The sequence below is a fragment of the Chrysochloris asiatica genome, unplaced genomic scaffold (assembly GCF_000296735.1).
Source record: "Chrysochloris asiatica unplaced genomic scaffold, ChrAsi1.0 scaffold00137, whole genome shotgun sequence".
In the NCBI taxonomy this organism is placed as follows: domain Eukaryota; kingdom Metazoa; phylum Chordata; class Mammalia; order Afrosoricida; family Chrysochloridae; genus Chrysochloris; species Chrysochloris asiatica.
This window is the reverse complement of record NW_006408655.1, coordinates 1,815,707-1,822,925: the sequence shown is the minus strand read 5'-3', so window position 1 is coordinate 1,822,925 and position 7,219 is coordinate 1,815,707. Positions and strand designations below refer to the sequence as shown.

Genomic DNA, 7,219 nt, shown 5'->3' with positions numbered 1-7,219 from the left:
TGGTGTTGGAGAGGAATACTGAAAGTACGAAGGACTGCCTGAACAACAAACAAATCTGTCTTGAAAGAAGTACAGCCAGAATGCTCCCTGGACACTAGAATGTTGAGACTTCATCTCTCATACTTAGGACATGTTATCAGGAGGGACCAGTTCCTGGAGAAAGACATCATGCTTGATATAGTAAAAAAGAGAGAGATCCACACAGAAATGGATAGGCATGGTGGCAACAACAGTGGACTCAAACATAACAACAATTGTGAGGATGGTGCATGATCAGGTGCAGCAGCACTGTGCATAGGGTTGTTTTGAGTTAGAACCAACTCAATGGCACCTAACAACAACACTGTCAACAACGATTAATACCACCAAAAGGATTTCAACTCTTCTCAGATCGTTGTATCTGTACTTTTCCTGATGCTTCCTCCTAAAGCTAATCTGATTAGATTAGCTCTAATCAGAAGGAAGGTTGGACATTCTTACTGTTTTCTACTTAAAACTTACGTATATTGTAACTCTTGGCATATAAACTTATTTCCAGCAAACACAGGTCTTTGACTCACATCACAGTTGTACATTTGCATTTATTTGTGTGTTCACTTGATTAATGTTTATACTTCCAACCAGGCATGGTATTTTTTACATTGTGTTCTCTGGACCTTGAAAAGTGGGGCTCAATTAATACTGACAAGCACATTTTCTTGTTGTTTTACTTTGAATGATGGCATATTAGATTGATTTTGCAGATAAATAATGTGAGTTGTAGACATTTACACAAAGCTAGAGCTTGTTTTTTATCAAACAGACATTTATTTTCTCACAGTTTAGGAGGTTAGAAGGCTGAATTCAGGATGCTGGCTCTAGAGGAAGGCTTTCGTCACAGGCTCTGGAAGAAGGCCCTTGTGTCTTCAGAGCTTCAACTCCTGGGTAATCTTCATGTGGTTTGGCATGTGTCTCTGCTTCCTTGTTAGGAGCCATCACAGTCCTTTCTGTCTTAGAACAACTCTATGTAAAGCAGAACAAAATACTACCAGATCTGCTTCCTAATTAGCCTGGTTTAAATCTCAAAGGTGTTCAACTTTACACACTTTACACGGGTAAGACCTCATCAGTATAATAAAGAAAACCCTTTTCTCAAATAGGATTACATTCACAAGTATAGGCAAACTACAACACATATTTCAGAGGAACATAATTCAATCAATCCATAATACTCATTTTGATGAAGCAAGAGGCTGAAGTAAAAACCTTGAATTTATTACTTAGTGGCTACATGTTGGGTGGCTAACTGTAAGGTCAGTTCAAATCCAGCAGTTGCTCCTTTGGAGAAAGATGAGATTGTCTACTCTTATAAAAATTTACAGCCTCAGAAACCCTATACAGGGTCCCTGTGAGTCGGAACCAACTCCATCACACACCACCACAACCACCAAGCAAGGAGAGTTGTAAACCAGTGGCTCTCAATAGCTTGTAAAAAAATAAATAAAAGATACACACACAGATGCTGGACCCCCATGTCCAGATGTTCTTATACAGTAGGTCTGAGAATTTGCATTTCTAATTTGTTCCTAACGATTCTGGTGGCAGAGTGGTTAAGTGCTCAGCTCCTAACTGAAATGTTGGTGGTTCTAACCCACCAGCCACTCCATAGGAGAAAGACTTGCTAATCTGCTCCTGCAAAGATTACAGCAGTTCTATCCTGTCCCAAAGGATCGTTTGAGTCCCAATTCACATGACGGCAATAGTTTGCTTTTGTTTCTTAAACGTGTTCCTAACCTACCTAATCCACTGTCATTGAGTATATTGTGATTCATAGTCACCTATTCTACAGAAAGGTGACCTAACAGAAAGTGGAGATAACCAGACAATATCATCAATATTACAGGCAAGTAAAATTTTGCTAAATATAGTTTTAAAATGGCTGCAAGAATACATTGACAGGGAACTTCCAGAGGTTCAAGCCAGATTCCGGTTCAAATGAGGAACAAGGGATATCATTGCTGACATCAGATGGATCTTGGTTGAAACCAGGGAATACCAGAAAGATGTTTACCTGTATTTTATTGACCACACAAAGGCTTTCAACTGTGTGGATCATGGCACACTATGGACAACATTGCGAAGTATGAGTACTCCAGAACACTTAGTTGTGCTCATGAGGAACCTGTACTAGACTAAGGCAGTCATCTGAACAGAACAAGGGGACAATGAATGGTTTAAAATCAGGAATGGTGTGCTCTGAGGTTGTATTCTGTCACCATCCTTACTCAATTTGTATGCTGGGCAAATAATCTGAGTAGCTGGATTATATTCAGTAGTCCTTAAAAGCCTTTGGATCTGCAGATGATATAGCCTTGCTTGCTGAAAGTGAAGAGGATTTAAAACACTTACTGATAAAGATCAAAGACCACAGCCTTCAGTATGGGTTGCACCTCACTGTAAAGAAAACAAAAATTCTCACCACTGGACCAATAAATAACATCACTATAAATGGAGAAAAGATTGAAGTTGTCAAAGACATGTTCACTTTGCTTGGATCCATTACCATTGACATTCATGGAAGCAGCAGTTAAAAAATCAAGTGACATATTGCATTAGGCAAATCTGTTGCACAAGACCTCTTTAAAATGTTCAAAAGCAAACATTAAGGGCTAAAGTGTACCTGACCCAAGCCATGGTAATTTCCTATGGGCTAATGTGTCAGACTGTGCAAAATTGTTTGAACTTCAAAGTCGGTGGTTGAAGCTCACCAGCTGCTCCTTGGAAACTCTATACAGGGTCGCTACGGGTCAGAATCGACTCAACGGAACTTAACAATAACAACAACATGTGCATGTGAAAGCTGGACAGTGAATAAGGAGGATCATCGAAGAATTGATGTAATTGAGTTATGGTGTTGGAGAAGAATATTTAAGGTACCATGGACTGCTAGATGAACAAACAAATCTGTGTTGTAAGAAGTACAACCAGAATGCTCCTTAGAAGTCAAGATGGCCAGACTTCGTCTCTCATATTGTGGACATATTATCAGGAGGGACCAGTCCCTGGAGAGACACATCATGCTTGGTAAAGTGGAGGGTCAGATAAAAAAAGGGAGTCCCCAACAAGATGAATTGGCACAGTGTCATCAACAATGGGGTCAAGCGTAGGAGTAATTGTGAGGATGGCGCAGGACTGGACAGTGTTTCGTCCTGTTGTACATAAAGTCACTATATAAGTCAGAACTGGCACTTAACTCGATGGCATGTAACAGCAACCCACCCAGCCTAGTGTCATTGAGTATATTCTGACTAATAGTAACATGATAGGACAGAGTAGAATGTCTCCTTAGGATTTCCAAGACTATAAATCTTTACCAGATCATACAGCTTCATCCTTCTCCCTCAGCGTAACCGGTGGTTTTGAACTGCCGACCACCAGGGATCCTTTATGTTAATACTGCTAGTTCAGAGACCATACTTTGAGAGTTATTGTTGTCATGTTTGCCATGAGTTGAAATTGACTCTATGACAAACTGGCTTATTAGTGATCAGGGTTAGTCTCTGTGAACAAAGCAAGAAATAATCTTACTATGGTTTTATGGGCTCCTGCTGTAGCACTGCAGGATCAGCACTGGACTGTAAAGCACAAGGTCAGAAGTTCAAACTCACCAGCTGCTCCTCAGTAATCCTATCAGGATGGCTATGGGTTGGAAGTGACTCGACAGCACTTAAGTGAAAGCAAGCTCATTGCTATTGATTGGCTGACTTTCAGAAACATCTAGCCATCACTGATTGAAGCTACCATTGATTGATGATTAGTTTAAAATTGGTTTTGTGTTTACATGTTAGGATTGCCACAAGAAAAGTCTTTTCTGTTCTTGAATCTGAAGCATAGGTACTTTTTATTCTTACCTTCATGAAACACTGTTTTCCCTCTTCAAAACAGAGGGCCCAATTTCTTCCTTAAGGAAATGTATCAAAATTGGTCTGTTAGTAAAAGGTATCACCAAGAGGGTCCTTGTCTGCAGAGTGTCAGTAGGGTCATTGGCAGTTATAACTCACTGATGTTAACATCATTGCTATTGAGGATCTTACCATTCAGCAAAATTTATCAGTGCTGAATTGTTCTGCTTCCCCTGGTTTTTCTTAATTAGCTTGGAGCTTAACAATCTACACCATGAGATATCAAAGCCTCTTTTTTGTTTTGTTTTTCTGTTAATTTATCGCTATCATTTGAATGCACCATTCACTGGGGAGTTCTGCAAGTCCTAAGGGGGAGAATCACTCACAACCTGAACCCCACCTTATTAGGCTATGTGTCCTTGAGTCCATTTCCACCTCGTAGTAATCGTATGGGACACAGTCCAACTGCTTCCTAGGGTTTCCCCAGGCTGGACAGATTGCCACGTCTTTCTCCCTCAGAGATGCTGCATGGGTTTGAACCATCGACCTGTTGTTTAGCAGTCAAGTGCTTAGCCATTGTGCCACCAGAGCTCCTTGACTCCACCTTGGGAAATGCTTAAAGGTACATCGTGGTCTTACGTACTCTTGAATGTGGGTAGTACCCACACCATATAAAACTCACCATTTCCTGGGAAAAATACTTAGTAGACTAAGGGACAGGGGTTATTAATAAGTGGTGGCTTCACATGTTCACTTTGTTATATATTAAATTGTATATATATACTACATAAGGATCCCTCTCATCTCTGTAGGAAATGTACTAGACTGCTAACTGCAAGAGCAGCACTTCAAATCCACTAGCTGCTCCATGGGAGACAGAGGAGTTGTTCTCCCATAAAGATTTACAACCTCAGAAACCCCATACAGACTCACTATGACTCCAGTGGACTCAATGGCAGTGAGTTTGGTTTGGTGTATGTTATATGTACTTTTCTGAATGTAGGGTATGACTCGATGGCACCTTACAACAACAACAACAACAAAGGTTATGAATACAGAGAAAAGGAAGTTGTAACTCTAATGTGGAAGTAAACAAAACTAAACAGGTTTTAAAAAGCCATTGTTTTTGCTTTTAACTTGTGTTTTGTTTTTAAGCAGCGGAATTGAGAGTCTATAGTCAGCTGAGTCAGGTATATAGTTAAAAATTCCTCCAGAATGTGAAATCATTCTTCAAACTCTCTCCATCTCTTCTTATTCGGAATCCAAACTGACTTTGATAGCCGTGTTTACATACCTGCTGAGCCTCCTTGTTGGGCAAAGAATATCTAGAAGACATGATTTCATTTTTCTTTCATTCTTTTGTTGTTGTTAAATGTTGTTGCGTCATATTGATCCTATATAGGGTTCAAACTGATCTTAATGTGCAGTGCTTTATCCCACAGTGCCGCACAAGGACTTCATTTCTTAGTAAGAGGAAAAGAAGCCATCAACAGCTTTAGAATCAAATATATCTGTTTGAACCCTTGCCCTGCCACTTACTAACCTCGCAACATTGGGAAGGGCTCTTCCCTTTCCAATAAAACAGGAATAAATATATTTATTCTCATGTTATTGTTAAGTGCTGTCAAATTGGTTCTGACTCATAGTGATTCTGTATAGGGTTTCCAAAGAACAAGTGGTGCCTTGAACTGCTAAACATGAAGTTCAAACTGACTTTGCAGTCCAGTGCATTAACCCACAGCACCACACCAGGACTCCTTTATCCTCATAGGGTTGAGTTAATACATTAGCACAAGACCTGGCATATAGTGAATGCTCAAAACAGTAGATATTATTATGACAATTATCTCATCCTCAAAATACATTATTCCCCCTGACCCCCCCCGCCCCAAATACATTCTAAAGGATATGGCTTTAAGAGTGGCATCTCATCTATCCACCTATCCCAAAGTAACTCGCTTTATTTGACTTCCCATTTCCAGTTGGCTTGCCCAAATTAATGTAATGTCAGAAAGATAGAATATGAAAATAATTTAGAATAGGATCAGCAATAATTAGTTGAATCCTGTCAAGTAAAGAGCTCCCTGATTGAGAGTTTTAGGAGGGGACTTCAAAAAGTTTATGGAACTCCCTTTCTGCTCTGATCAGCGCGACGTGTGCCACTTTCGCAGCTCCCTGCCCACCATGAGCGTCCTGCAAACCCAGATGTCCACCCCCACCACTAGCCGGGGTCCCTGAGGGAATTGGGTCCCGAGATGTTCACCTTCGATCCTCTCATAGAGCCTGCGGTGGTCCCCGCCCCACGCCCCATCGCGTCTCGAGGGCACTGCAAGCGCAGCCCCAAGTTTCTCTACCCTTCCATGCCAACTGCCAGTCGAGGAACCAAATCCCGCCAAAAGCCTTCTCTTTTTGCAACTCAACAAAAAGATCCTGCCAGATCCTGATGGCCGATGTTCTGCCAGATCCTGATGGCCGAAGGAGGGGTGCCAGTACCTCTCTGTCCCCTGAGGACGCCTCCAGTGACACTTCCCCCACACCTATCCCTGAGCGCCCAGTTTCCAAGTCACTTAATCTGACCTTGAAGTCCTCAGACAATGCTCTGTACCTCAGTACTGTTCTCCAGCAACACTTCGGTGCTTAATGACCAAGATAGCCCTCCCACCAAAAATATGAATCTGAAAAACCAGAGAAGACAGACGTAACTGGGACACACGGCCATAACCCAAACTGGGACTCCCAATGCAACTCAAACTCAACACTAAGCAGAGAAGCCATCTGGTGCCTGCGGGACACAGAGGCACGGACTTTTCTGGATCTAGGCCCTGTGGGAAAACAAAGCATCATTTCTCATTGCTCCTAATTAATATTTATATGTATTTATGTATGTACACCTAGGTGATGGAAGGGTGTATGTGATAATTTATTTTAACTTATGCAGGATACAATTGGTGCCCCCCTGCTGGAACTACAAATCTCTTGGTATGTATTGAGCTTTTGTGGGATCAATGGAGGCAGGGTGCCTAGGACTGAGTGAGACTACAAGAGAAAGATGAGATTGGGTAGAGTGCACAGGAAGGAAGTCAAGGATGGCAGTGGGGTGTAGGTTTAGGGGGCTACACTCTCAGTCCTCCAACATCTCAACTCTGCGGGGCCTATGGTGTGAGGCTTTGGTGGACTGTTAGGGATAAGATCCGTAGCCTTCCATCTCCCAAAAGTGCAGGGTGGCTATGCGGTTGGGGTCGGTGTGCTTTCAGGGTGTGTCTGTTGGGGTCGCCTGGTATGTGCTGTGAACATAAATAAACTTGATTTACTCTCAAAAAAAAAAAAAAAAAAAAATA

The 7,219-nt window shown here is 41.7% G+C and overlaps 1 pseudogene; it reads left to right on the top strand.

The window, feature by feature from the left end:
• The first annotated feature begins 848 nt into the window (after nt 1–848).
• LOC102830258 lies at nt 849–6,522 on the top strand (annotated as a pseudogene).
• The last annotated feature ends 697 nt before the right edge of the window (nt 6,523–7,219 follow it).